This window comes from Pseudophryne corroboree, chromosome 6 (genome assembly GCF_028390025.1).
Source record: "Pseudophryne corroboree isolate aPseCor3 chromosome 6, aPseCor3.hap2, whole genome shotgun sequence".
Classification (NCBI taxonomy): Eukaryota; Metazoa; Chordata; class Amphibia; order Anura; family Myobatrachidae; genus Pseudophryne; species Pseudophryne corroboree.
In genome coordinates this window covers 86617860-86632849 of record NC_086449.1, presented here as the reverse complement: position 1 = coordinate 86632849, position 14990 = coordinate 86617860, and the positions used below count along the sequence as shown (strand labels likewise).

Sequence of the window (14990 nt, the reverse complement as noted above, 5' to 3'; positions counted from 1 at the left end):
GTGGATGCCTCCTCCGTTGGAGTAGGAGCGGTGTTATCTCAGAGGGCTAAAGATGGCCATTTACACCCTTGCAGTTTCTTCTCCCGGAAGTTCTCCCCAGCTGAGCGCAACTATGCCATTGGCGACCAGGAGTTGCTAGCCATCAAGCTCGCTCTAGAAGAGTGGAGGTATCTGTTGGAGGGAGCTTCTCATTCAATCACCATACTTACAGACCACAAGAACCTTTTATACCTGAAGGGCGCACAATGTCTCAACCCTCGTCAGGCCAGATGGGCACTTTTCTTTTCCAGGTTCGACTTTAAACTCCAGTTCTGTCCGGGCTCTCAGAATCGCAAGGCCGATGCCCTTTCCCGCTCATGGGAGCAAGAAAATGAGTCAGAGTCTTCAGACAAGCATCCTATTATAAATCCGTTGGCATTCTCCACGGTAGGGATGGACTCTACGCCCCCATCAGGGAAAAGTTTTGTGAAGCCGATGCTAAGGAAGAAGCTCATGCATTGGGCCCATGCTTCCCGTTTTGCCGGACATACAGGTATCAAAAAAACCCTGGAGTTTATCTCTAGGTCCTATTGGTGGCCAACTCTGAAAGGACGTCTTGGAGTTTATTGCATCTTGCCCAAAGTGTGCCCAACATAAAGTATCCCGCCAGTCGCCTGCGGGGCAACTGGTTCCACTATCCGTTCCCCGTCGACCATGGACCCACTTGTCGATGGATTTCATTACAGACTTACCCATGTGCAACAAGTTCAATACCATCTGGGTGGTAGTTGACCGGTTCACCAAGATGGCACACTTCATTCCTCTCACCGGTCTTCCGTCAGCTTCCAAGTTGGCTCAAGTATTCATACAAGAGATCTTCCGACTCCACGGTCTTCCTGAAGAAATTATCTCAGATCGAGGAGTTCAATTCACAGCCAAATTCTGGCGAAGTTTATGTCAAGTCCTCCAAGTCAAGCTAAAGTTTTCCACGGCTTACCATCCTCAGACCAATGGTCAAACCGAGAGGGTGAATCAGGACTTGGAGGCCTTCCTCCGCATCTATGTGTCCTCCTCTCAAGATGACTGGGTTCAATTACTTCCCTGGGCCGAGTTCTGTCATAACAACCAGTATCATTCTTCATCTGCTTCAACACCATTCTTCACTAACTTTGGATTCCACCCTAAAGTCCCTGAGTTCCAACCGCTTCCAGCAACTTCTGTTCCCGCAGTGGATATCACCTTGCATCAGTTTGCCAATATCTGGAAGAGCGTACGATCAGCTCTGCTCAAGGCATCGTTCAGGTACAAGAAGTTTGCGGATAAGAAGCGTCGAGCAGTTCCTGCTCTCAAGGTGGGTGATCGGGTATGGTTATCCACGAAGAATTTGAGGTTAAGAGTTCCCAGTATGAAGTTTGCACCTCGCTATATCGGTCCTTTCAAGATTGAACAAGTCATCAATCCTGTTGCTTACAGACTCCAGTTGCCTCCCTTCTTAAAAATACCCAGGACATTCCATGTTTCCCTGTTGAAACCGCTGATCTTGAATCGGTTTCATTCCTCACTTCCTCCAACTCCGAAAGTCCAAACTCAACGAGGCGTTGAGTATGAAGTGGCCAAGATCCTGGACTCACGTCACCGTTACGGTCAACTACAATATCTTATTGACTGGAAGGGTTATGGTCCTGAGGAACGTTCATGGACCAATGCTTCTGATGTCCATGCTCCTGCCTTGGTCCGGAGATTCCATTCCAAGTTTCCTCAAAAGCCAAAGAAGTGTCCTGGGGCCACTCCTAAAGGGGGGGGTGCTGTCACGATCCGGGTATCTGGACGCCATTTCTTACCCATCAGATGCCTCCTAAGGCTGGCTCAGCGCTCCAGGACCGGATCCCATCTGTTATCCTGATGTGTACATTCCTGTATCCTCTCCTGTCACTCTGGGACGCTGTCACAGTAAACGCCATATTACACCTGGCATGGCGTCTCCCGCGGCCTCCGCCGCCGTCCCTGAACTTCTGCATGCAGAGTGTCTGAGTGGCGATTACGTCAGCCGCGGCCTCCGCTGTGTCCGCGTGGTTGGATGTGCATCTGTCAGCCTGGCGCCTCCTGTCTCCGGTGGCCGGCGCCGCCATTACTGTTTTCATTACCACATGGATTACAAACCAAACTTCCCTCCAAGTGTCTGCATGGGCGCAGCCATCTTGGATTCTGATAGCTGATCATTTCCACCAATCTGTTCTCAGTATTGATAATCTGCATAATTGCCTAGCCAATCCCTTCCTTGCTGCAATTATAAATACACTGTGCCTGAGCAAGGAAGGCGTCAGTGCTTTGGTTGTCAAACCTAGTTCTTGTTTGTCTCTCTCCTGTGATTGTCTTCCAGGTTCCAGCTCCTGTCTCAAGACTTCCACCATAGAGACCCGCACCAGCATTCCACCTGCGGTGTAGCCTGACTCTCCAATCCATTGTGGATTCATCTGTTTCCAGCTACAACATTACCTGCTTCCAGCTCAGCTTCCAGCAGAGTACAGCTTCCCTTAAAGGGCCGGTGTCCTTTCTACACTTTACCACTCTCCACCGGTATTATTATTTCTCCGCTCTCAAGTTCTACATTTCAGTTCATATTTCATCGCTCCCAAGTTCATTTATTATTTAACTGGTTCCAGCCAGTATCCACTCCGTGCTAACAACAGTCTGGTTCCAGCCAGTATCCACAGCAGCTGTTTTATCTTCAGCAACCCAGCTTTTCCTGGAACACCAGCTGGCACAATCCTGGGTTATCTCCATTGCTACAGTCGGGCCTGGTAAGGACTTTCCATCTAGAAGATCATAAGAACTATCTCACACTACCAGTGCCCTGTGGCTCCTGCCATCCTGTAGTACCCAGGAACTGTATTTATTCTTTGCTGACTTTTACGTTTTCTTTTACTGCTGCTGTGTTGCGGAGTTGTCATAATAATCATCATTGACTTTTATCCAAGTTGTCGTGGTCACGCCTTCGGGCAGTTATTATTCATGTTACTTACATGTCCAGGGGTCTGATACAACCTCCCAGGTTCCGGTACATCTCAGCCCCTACAACTGAGGCTGCCTCCCGTCAGCTCAGGCCCTCAGTTGTGACAATATGATTGGAGTGCCTGCCAAAGTGTTCGTACCTTGGGACATGACCACAAACAGTGTACAAGGTCTGCTTCTGGAGCAGTGCACTTGAAACAGTGAGATGAGGGGGCTGCTCCGATGAGGTATCGTAGCTTGGGAGTGACATATGCGCTATGTAGAATTTTCTGGTGCATTTCTGAGTATGAAACTGAGCCTAGTGTTTTATCTAAATAGGTGTTAGCCTCCAGAATCAGTTTCATAGTGAGATCTGGGAATTCCAGTTTCCATTTCAGGAGGCCCACTGAGCCAGATTCCACGTTTAGTAGGGCGCGGGAGTGTGTGTATATGAGCGCCGTGGGAAAATTGCTATTTGGGGTGAGTCGTAATGTTTTGTCCAGGGTATGGGAGGTATCTTGCATAGATAACAAAGATGTGACCTTCTGTACATAGCTGCATGCTTGAAGAAAGGGGGAGAATGGGATTCGTAAAGATGGAAAACGTGCCATAATTTGGGAATGTGTAAGTAAGGTCAGAGTTTCAGCACGCAGAAAATGATGGATGTATTTTAGACCTCCATCATACCAAGTCTGAAATATGGGAGAGGTAGTGTGAGGCTTGAAGTCTGGGTTACCCCAGAGAGGTAGGAACAGTGATATATATCGTGATATTTTTTAGTTGCGAGCGAATCTGTTGCCAGGCAACACAGGTAGAGGAAACAAGTATATTGTCTGCCACACAGTGTGGTATGGAAGTGGGGGTGGTGTGTAACAGGGACACCAAAGACCGAGAGGGAGTAAAAGATTGTTCCAGATGTGTGTTGGCATATACGCCCCGACCTCCAATCCAGTCCAAAGCGATGCTGTAGTTGGCTGCCAAGGCATATGAGTGAAGGCATGGTAAATTTAAGCCCCCAAGGGAACGGGTTTGGCGTAATTTGAATAGTGAGAATCTAGGGTGCTTACCCGCCCAAATAAATTTAGACAGTGCTTTGTCCAGTTGAGCTAGCATGTGTTTGGGCGGAATCAGCGGGAGCATCTGTAATACATAAAGGAAGCGTGGGAAGCTTATCATTTTATACAAGTGACTCCTGCCAGTATACGTGAGAGGGAGGTGAGCCCATCTGGCAAAGTCTGCATATGTCCTAGTAAATAGTGGGGGGAAATTAAGAGGGTATAGCTTGGAGGGGTGATCAGGGAATAAAATCCCTAAATAAGTAATACAATTGTTTGTGGCCCAGTGAAACGGGAACGTGTCGCCCCAGCCTGCTTTTATTGAGGGAAAGAAAGCCAAGGCTTCTGTTTTGGAGTGATTCATTTTAAAGCCAGAGACTAATTCAAATGAGTCTAGAATGTCAAATAAGTGTGGTATGGCCTTTCGAGGGTTGCTAAAGTAAAGTAAAATGTCATCTGCAAATGCTGAGAATTTAAGTTCATGATCAGCCAGTTTTATGCCGTGCCATCTGTGTTCTCTACAGAAATTGCGAAGGAGGGGGTCTAAGGCCAAGTTAAATAAGAGGGGGGATAAGGGGCAGCCCTGTCTGGTACCTCGATATAGGGAGAATAGTCTCGAGTTGTGACCATTAACCGTCAAAAAGGCTTGGGGAGTTTGGTAGATGATGTGAAATACCTTAATAAAATTAGGACTAAAATTTTGGAGTCTAAGTAATCTGTCTATGTGAGCCCAAGATACTCGGTCAAAGGCTTTGTCTGCATCACAGCTCAAGACCATATTTTCCTTCTCCAATGAATCATACGTTTTATACATGGCCGCCAGCAATCAGCGAACATTATGTACTGAGTGCCTATTACGCATGAATCCTGTCTGGGCAGGATGTAGCAATTTAGGTAGAATCACTTGGAGACGGGTGGCAAGAATCTTCGTGAATATTTTAAAATCCTGGTTTAACAATGAGATTGGCCGGTAGGATGAAACCAAAGTATGATCTTTATTAGGTTTAGGGAGGACTATGACTCGGGCCGTATTAAAGCCTGTCGGGGCAGGGTGGCCCGTCAAGAGCGCATTGTATAATTGCCTAAGGTGGTCACTTATATGTGGGAGAAGTAATTTGTAATAGGCTGCCGACATACCGTCGGGGCCCGGGGATTTCCCATTTGCTAGGGATTTGATGGTCGAGTCCAATTCCGCTGCAGTAACGGGGTTGGTAAGAAATTCTCTACCGCCCTCAGAAAGTGTAGGGAGATTAGCCTGTGTCAAAAAGTCCATGCCAGCAATAGGGTGGTCAGGTGGTGCGGTGTATAATTTCTCAAAGAAAGCCAGAAAGGTGTCGCTAATCTGTTCCTGTGTCACTGAGGGGGGTCCACATGTGTCTCTAATCGAGGAGATTTGTTTGGGTGTTGCATGAGTTTTTACCATGTTTGCCAATAATTTTCCTGGGCGATTGCCCCAACGAAAATATTTGTTAGATTGGAAGGAGAGGAATAACTTGGCCTGTTCAGCACAGAGGGTATCGTGTATCAGTTTGGTGTCTTTATATAATTTCCTGTTAGTCTCAGACGGATCAGCCAACAGTTGAGAATAGGCCGAGGCAACCTGGAGGGATGCTTCTGCCATCCTTTCCCGAAGTTGCCTTTTTCTGGCGGCAACATATGAAATAATCTGTCCTCTAAGAACGGGTTTAGAAGCCTGCCAGAAAAGATTTATGTCATTGACATGTGCTGCGTTATCGTGTGTATAATTGAGATATGATTGTGACAAAAAGAGTTTAAAGTCCTCAGAATGGGCAAGGTATTCAGGGAACCGCCAGACATAGGAGTATTGTCGGGGTGTGGTTAACGCTATTGTCAGGGTGATGGGGGCATGGTCGGATATGAGAATATTAGCTATGGTGGAGTCCACTATTCTATGAATCAAAGAGGCAGGTATTAGCCAGTAATCCAATCTGGAGAATATTTTATGGGGGTGTGAGAAGAAGGAATACTCCCTAGGGTCAGGGTGGAGAAATCTCCATGGGTCTAGAAGCTGTAAAGAGTCCTGCATTAGGGACAGGGAGGGTGGCATGGATCTATTGTAATTCAACGGTCTGGGGCCACCAGAAGCATCTAATAGCGGGTCTAGAACAATATTAAGGTCTCCCCCTAAAATCAAAACTCCCTCCATCCAGCCCTGTAATTTAACAAAGATGTCTGAGAAAAAGGAAGCATTCGGTCCTGTAGGGGCATAAATACATGCTAAAGTAAAAAGCTCTCCTTCGACCTCTACCTTTAGAAACAAAAACCTGCCCTCAGGGTCCACCCAATCATCCTTGATCTTATAGTGCAAAGATCTACGAAACAGAAGAAGTACTCCCCTTGCTTTAGTATTATAGGAGGTGCTTCTGAAGTCTCCAACCCAGGTATCTCTAAGTGTATTGGGGTCATTGAGACGCCAGTGCGTCTCCTGCAGAAATACTATATCAGGATGAAATTTTTTGAGGTGGGTCAAATTTTTTTCCCTCTTGACTGGCGTGTTCAGGCCCTCTACGTTCCACGAGACCAATTTAAGAGATGTCTTTGAGCCATCAGTAGAGGCCCCAGCATCCCTAGGGGCTGGCATTATCCAATACCCAGTCTAGTGGAACGCAGAGGGAGAAGCCACAAGCGAAAGTCCAATCCCCCGTCCCAGCACGCAAGGGGAGGACAAAAATGATGTGTCGGGCAAACAAACTGTCAAAGTCGGAAAAATATCATGCTACACGTTGCCATATATTCACCTCATGCGCTTGCCCGCGGCATGTTCTCTCCCGTGCGTGCGCATATTCGCAGCTGCGTGACGGTGCCTCCACGGCCGTGCGCATTAGCGCGTGGTATGCGCACTTACGGTAAAGTTTGTGTGCGTCTAGCGGGCGACTCAATCGTTACATAATAAATCCAAATAGTATGTTTTATAGATAATGTTCCCCTTAATAATAACTGTAAGCGTGTTTATTGTAACTGGTCAGTGGACAGAGGAATTCCTCTTTGCATGATACGAAGGGTCAGATAGGATTTGAGCAGTGGTGTTTGGTACCTAACTAAAGAACATTTTATTAGAAACAATCCGGTGCTGGGTAGGTAATGATTAATCGCTCCTGCGTATAGTTATGTCTATAAGTAGTTCCTGGACATTTATTCATCGTCCATGTGTTGGAAATCCTGAGATTCCCTCCCACCTGAGCAGTCACAGCCCACCTGTTCAAACAAACCTATGACCTTTTGTTGTAATATGAAGACAGATTCCTGTGTCCAATGAACAATGGGATGGTAGGGCCCTTTGTAGTGTACTGTAAGCAGTACCAAGATCAGCCAGCCTGGCCCAGTTCAGTCTTCTCTCCACAACGGTTTTCATCATTGACTAACCCAGAGCTGGTAACCAGGACTAGCGCAGCGAATCATTCCCCGGTGTGTAAGTACTCTCTGTGACCATTCTTAATCTCTGACTGTATTTATGCCACGTTCTCTCTCTCTCTCTCTCATTGTATGTTATTATTTGCGATTGTGCCGCTATTGTGTATTTATGTGTAGTTATTCTGTTAGATTTGATGTTAGCATGTAGAGTATAAGCTCTAACTGTGTACCCCTTTTGATATATCTAAAAGCTCGTTAGTAAAGGTTTTGGAGCCTCAGCAGGGTGTCTGTGTCTCTCTAGCTAGTACAAAGGGTTTCTGAGTATCTCAATTGCTCAAACAGCTTGCATACTCACAAAGGTTCAGTGTTATACCATTATAGTACCACGGTATTAAGGTTTACAGTGTAAGCATATTCTGTGTTTAAAGTTTATAAAGGTTACTGTCTGTGTGTATGCTCGCTGTGGGTATTCCGTACACCCTGCATAGCGTGTGTACTTAATTTGCGTACCACGTGCAAGGTCTTCATACGCAAATAGCGTATGGAGTGCGTAGCATGTGCACGTGGTTTAGCAGCCATTACGGCTACACGGTATTAGTATATAGCTAATGTTAAAAGGTAGATATCTGACTCTATCAATTGGGGGCAAGTCCGGTCCATCTCATATCCGCAGTCAGGCGAAAATGCGCAGACTTTATCTATCAGCAAAGGGAGGTAAGGTAGTATCTTGTAGTGCTGATCAGATGAGAGTCTGCGTCTGATTCTTTTGGCTTGTAGGGATGCTGGTGGAATCCGAGGAAGGTAGGAACATTAAGCTATTGTCTTTGTAAATCTGGTTTTTTTATTTCTATTTGGTGCCAACTGCACACGCAGATTGGATGGCTTGTCTGTTTAAATAGGTTTAAAAGTATTTTTAATCGCTCTGCATAGCGTGATAGTTTTTACCCAGGCTTAAAAATAACTACAGGGGCTGGCATGATGATTTTCTTTGTGACAAAAGGAACCGCATGGTCTGTCCACCATTTTGTGTAACCCTCATGGAGGTGGAAGGGGGAGGAGCAGCGGCCATTTTTGGGAAGGTAAAAAAAAAAAAAATTTCCCCCTAAGCGGCTGATTTTCAGTTGAAAAGGAATATTTGATTTAGGAAATACACAAATAAAACAAAGTTGTGGGTTTATTTTTATTTTTTTTCTCTCTTTCTCTCTTCAAGAGCTTTAGCTCTGCTACTTGTGACATGGGCCATTGAAATGCAAATGAACCTGTATAACTGGGTTTTGGTTTTTCCCCCCTCTCCCAGTAGTGAAAGAAATCGCACATTCATATGCAAATTAGAAGCACTGAATAGGGTCTTATATATGTAATAGTGATTAGTACATATATGTAATATCTATATGTGCGTGCTTACATCAATGTATGTTATTAGATTAATTTAGAATTGCATTTTCATTTGTGTAATTTTCACATCTCACTTTCCTGTTTGCCATTTATAATTGATAATGTGCTGAGAAAGAGTGGTTGCTATTGGTAAGTTAAAGGTAAAAATAATACGTTAAGGAAGTAATTTGTAAAACACGCACACGGCTTGCCTAAGATACAAGGAAGTTCTGTGTGGTGTTCAGTAGATGATTACAGTTAAAGGTCATTTACATTGATAAACGTGTTAGTTGTGTTACTGTGGACATACCTGGCTTACGTACACGTGTCTCTAACAAGGGGCAGAACGAGTGTACGCGACGCAAGGGCCGACGCACGGAGCGTAATTACGCAACGGAGCGTCTGGGTACGCCCACATAATACAAATCACACGATAGTATTGTTATAAGTAGGCAATAAGGAGGAAACGCGATAATAGCGCAAATCAGTCTCAGTGTCCAAAATTTTAAGCTAATAGATCCTTCTCTAGTTGCAACTCCTCTGGACTAGACTGCGATACTGAATGAAAGGGATTTCTGCGCAGAAACGAAAGTGAAGAGTACATGAGGTGAAAGTGTGTGTATACATATATATATAAGTATTTTCTAATTTTTGGGTGGAACCACAGGAAATCATCGAGTTCTCGTGAGGAACATACGTGTCAGTGACGGCACGGTGGCTTGGGAGGCATCCCTTGTTAAACATATATAGGAGCATTAGAGTATAGCAGACCAGGAGGTCTACTGTAGCACAGACCAGGAGGTCCAGGTACAGCAGACTAGGAAGTCCGCTATAGATAGAGTCAAGAAGCACAACACCAGGAAGGGTTGGTGCGGTACCCATATAGGCCATTAAGCTCCGGCTGAAGGAATTCGCAGCCACAATTTTCGATTCCACTGGTCGTTCCACACATAAGATTAGTTGCTTGTGTGCAGTACGATTGTACCGCACGTAATTGTGTGCATTAGTTAGTAACTTGACCCAGTACCGTTTGCGTACGCTAGAGGGGTCATAAACGCTATTTGTACATTCTAAACGTGATTTGTGTAATTTTTTTTATTTTAAGGGAGGTTCGCTGGTCACTCGGGAACTATCCAACAACCAATAGTTACTGGAAAGGGTTAAGTGCTCTTCGGATCACACCCACATGTTCCAGTAAATAGAGGTTCAGGTCGCAGGGGCCCTAGGTTGAGTACGCCAGCGCTAGGGCAGTGTGTGGGCGTATCGGTCAACGTGGGCGAGTGAGTGGAGTACTCGGTAAACTTCCGCCGCCGGCCTACCCCGGACATCTTGGTTTTTGTAAGGGTTCGCTGAAGACCCTGATTTGAAGGTCAGAGGTAGTGAAAGCAACACCTGCAAAGATGGGGGCCAGTTGTTCAGGTAGGGGGCGATCAACCTCGGTTCGGGTTGACTTAGTAAACCGGCCAATAGAGTCGGCAAGGATAACGTGTGATACAGACCGGGAAGTCCGAAATGGATCACACACAAAGGTCAATGAATGGGAAAGAATGACTGTGCATGACGGGGAAAAGTTCCCACGGGTAGGCAGTTTTAGTCCCGAGGTGTTACAAAATCTAAGGAGAAGGATATGTCTCATTAAATCTGCAAAGAGACGGATCAAACATTATGATTATTTACAGTTATGGCAACGGGAAGGTGAGAGACAAGGAGAATTAGCTTACACAGCTGACTCTCACTGTGGTAAGAAAAATATGGCAACAAGAGAGAAGGTGGTTACAGAGAGTGGCACACTGGTGTATGATAAAAATGCACTTAGCAATTGTATTAATAATTATGATAGTAGTAAATGTAACAATGATAAAAGTAAAACTGTTAAATGTACAACTGTTAACCTGTGCAAGTCGCACCCCATGTTAAACTTCCCTCAGGATTACCAGCAAGAAAGCGAGCCCAGCATGATGTCGGCACCTTCTCCAGCAGTCATCATACAAGACATCCAGGTGGACGCGACCAAATTGGTAAAGGCAGTAATCAAACCCCCTAACGGAGGGTCAGGTGAGGTCGTGTCCACAGGTACGTACGGTGTTATATATCACGCACAAACAAATGTACCTCATATTGTAGAACCAACACAAGATGATGTAATTGAGTTTAATCCTGTCAGGGTGATCACAGTCCCCAATGGGAAGACTGACGCTCAGGGAACCATTCCCGTCAGGGACAGTGCAATGCGCCGTCCCTGGTCCCGAATGGAATTGAGGTCAATTATGTCTGAATTTCCTGATCCTAGGAAAGATATAGTTGCATGTCAAAGGTTCATTAAAGAACTAGGAAACTCCACAGAACCCACCAACAAAGATTGGCGGACAGTGCTGAGGGCATGTTTGCCCTCCAGTGTTGACGCTGCGAAATTCATTACTGATTGTAAATTAGACACAGAAGTACCTCAAACGGAGGAACACAATCAGGAATGTATTAAGCAGATCAACCGACAGTTAGGAGTATATTTCCCAGCCGTTGTCGAGTGGAACAAAATCTTCTCCATGAGACAAAACGAAGGGGAAAGTACTTCTAATTATTTCCATCGGGCATTGCAGGACATGACTAGGTATACAGGTATAGAAAACATCGAAACAAGTGCACCGCACAGAGAAGTAGCAGTATTTGTGTTAATAAATGGTTTAAAGGAAGTATTGAGAACAAGGGTACAGACCACCAACCCAAACTGGAGAAATATCTCGGTGGCTGCATTAAGAAAGTCCGCTGTTGGGCATGAGCAAAACATCAGCAAGCACAGGGAAAAACAGAGAAGTAAGAAGCCTCAGATCCCTGTGGGTAAGTCAAAGGTGATAAGGTGTTATAATTGCCAGAAGGAAGGTCATTATGCACGAGATTGTAGGTTTAAAGAACCACAGAAGGTATATAAACTAGAGATGTGCACTTGAAATTTTTCGGGTTTTGTGTTTTGGTTTTGGGTTCGGTTCCGCGGCCGTGTTTTGGGTTCGACCGCGTTTTGGCAAAACCTCACCGAATTTTTTTTGTCGGATTCGGGTGTGTTTTGGATTCGGGTGTTTTTTTCAAAAAAACACTAAAAAACAGCTTAAATCATAGAATTTGGGGGTCATTTTGACCCCAAAGTATTATTAACCTCAAAAACCATAATTGGGCCCTCCCACCCACCCTTATGTTGTATAAACAGGACATGCACACTTTAACCAACCCATCATTTCAGTGACAGGGTCTGCCACACGACTGTGACTGAAATGACGGGTTGGTTTGGACCCCCACCAAAAAAGAAGCAATTAATCTCTCCTTGCACAAACTGGCTCTACAGAGGCAAGATGTCCACCTCATCATCATCCTCCGATATATCACCGTGTACATCCCCCTCCTCACAGATTATCAATTCGTCCCCACTGGAATCCACCATCTCAGCTCCCTGTGTACTTTGTGGAGGCAATTGCTGCTGGTCAATGTCTCCACGGAGGAATTGATTATAATTCATTTTAATGAACATCATCTTCTCCACATTTTCTGGAAGTAACCTCGTACGCCGATTGCTGACAAGGTGAGCGGCGGCACTAAACACTCTTTCGGAGTACACACTTGTGGGAGGGCAACTTAGGTAGAATAAAGCCAGTTTGTGCAAGGGCCTCCAAATTGCCTCTTTTTCCTGCCAGTATAAGTACGGACTGTGTGACGTGCCTACTTGGATGCGGTCACTCATATAATCCCCCACCATTCTTTCAATGGGGAGAGAATCATATGCAGTGACAGTAGACGACATGTCCGTAATCGTTGTCAGGTCCTTCAGTCCGGACCAGATGTCAGCATCAGCAGTCGCTCCAGACTGCCCTGCATCACCGCCAGCGGGTGGGCTCGGAATTCTGAGCCTTTTCCTCGCACCCCCAGTTGCGGGAGAATGTGAAGGAGGAGATGTTGACGGGTCGCGTTCCGCTTGACTTGACAATTTTCTCACCAGCAGGTCTTTGAACCCCAGCAGACTTGTGTCTGCCGGAAAGAGAGATCCAAGGTAGGTTTTAAATCTAGGATCGAGCACGGTGGCCAAAATGTAGTGCTCTGATTTCAACAGATTGACCACCCGTGAATCCTTGTTAAGCGAATTAAGGGCTCCATCCACAAGTCCCACATGCCTAGCGGAATCGCTCCGTGTTAGCTCCTCCTTCAATGTCTCCAGCTTCTTCTGCAAAAGCCTGATGAGGGGAATGACCTGACTCAGGCTGGCAGTGTCTGAACTGACTTCACGTGTGGCAAGTTCAAAGGGCAGCAGAACCTTGCACAACGTTGAAATCATTCTCCACTGCGCTTGAGACAGGTGCATTCCACCTCCTATATCGTGCTGAATTGTATAGGCTTGAATGGCCTTTTGCTGCTCCTCCAACCTCTGAAGCATATATAGGGTTGAATTCCTGTACATAGCTGCATGCTTGAAGAAAGGGGGAGAATGGGATTCGTAAAGATGGAAAACGTGCCATAATTTGGGAATGTGTAAGTAAGGTCAGAGTTTCAGCATGCAGAAAATGATGGATGTATTTTAGACCTCCATCATACCAAGTCTGAAATATGGGAGAGGTAGTGTGAGGCTTGAAGTCTGGGTTACCCCAGAGAGGTAGGAACAGTGATATATATCGTGATATTTTTTAGTTGCGAGCGAATCTGTTGCCAGGCAACACAGGTAGAGGAAACAAGTATATTGTCTGCCACACAGTGTGGTATGGAAGTGGGGGTGGTGTGTAACAGGGACACCAAAGACCGAGAGGGAGTAAAAGATTGTTCCAGATGTGTGTTGGCATATACGCCCCGACCTCCAATCCAGTCCAAAGCGATGCTGTAGTTGGCTGCCAAGGCATATGAGTGAAGGCATGGTAAATTTAAGCCCCCAAGGGAACGGGTTTGGCGTAATTTGAATAGTGAGAATCTAGGGTGCTTACCCGCCCAAATAAATTTAGACAGTGCTTTGTCCAGTTGAGCTAGCATGTGTTTGGGCGGAATCAGCGGGAGCATCTGTAATACATAAAGGAAGCGTGGGAAGCTTATCATTTTATACAAGTGACTCCTGCCAGTATACGTGAGAGGGAGGTGAGCCCATCTGGCAAAGTCTGCATATGTCCTAGTAAATAGTGGGGGGAAATTAAGAGGGTATAGCTTGGAGGGGTGATCATGGAATAAAATCCCTAAATAAGTAATACAATTGTTTGTGGCCCAGTGAAACGGGAACGTGTCGCCCCAGCCTGCTTTTATTGAGGGAAAGAAAGCCAAGGCTTCTGTTTTGGAGTGATTCATTTTAAAGCCAGAGACTAATTCAAATGAGTCTAGAATGTCAAATAAGTGTGGTATGGCCTTTCGAGGGTTGCTAAAGTAAAGTAAAATGTCATCTGCAAATGCTGAGAATTTAAGTTCATGATCAGCCAGTTTTATGCCGTGCCATCTGTGTTCTCTACAGAAATTGCGAAGGAGGGGGTCTAAGGCCAAGTTAAATAAGAGGGGGGATAAGGGGCAGCCCTGTCTGGTACCTCGATATAGGGAGAATAGTCTCGAGTTGTGACCATTAACCGTCAAAAAGGCTTGGGGAGTTTGGTAGATGATGTGAAATACCTTAATAAAATTAGGACTAAAATTTTGGAGTCTAAGTAATCTGTCTATGTGAGCCCAAGATACTCGGTCAAAGGCTTTGTCTGCATCACAGCTCAAGACCATATTTTCCTTCTCCAATGAATCATACGTTTTATACATGGCCGCCAGCAATCAGCGAACATTATGTACTGAGTGCCTATTACGCATGAATCCTGTCTGGGCAGGATGTAGCAATTTAGGTAGAATCACTTGGAGACGGGTGGCAAGAATCTTCGTGAATATTTTAAAATTCTGGTTTAACAATGAGATTGGCCGGTAGGATGAAACCAAAGTATGATCTTTATTAGGTTTAGGGAGGACTATGACTCGGGCCGTATTAAAGCCTGTCGGGGCAGGGTGGCCCGTCAAGAGCGCATTGTATAATTGCCTAAGGTGGTCACTTATATGTGGGAGAAGTAATTTGTAATAGGCTGCCGACATACCGTCGGGGCCCGGGGATTTCCCATTTGCTAGGGATTTGATGGTCGATTCCAATTCCGCTGCAGTAACGGGGTTGGTAAGAAATTCTCTACCGCCCTCAGAAAGTGTAGGGAGATTAGCCTGTGTCAAAAAGTCCATGCCAGC

General features: G+C 45.6%; 1 protein-coding gene across 1 annotated transcript in view; it reads right to left on the bottom strand.

The window, feature by feature from the left end:
- The window catches only part of LOC134934840 (uncharacterized), a 278441-nt gene that overhangs the window by 71987 nt on the left and 191464 nt on the right, over positions 1-14990 (bottom strand). The gene's annotated exons all lie outside the window — the stretch shown is intronic.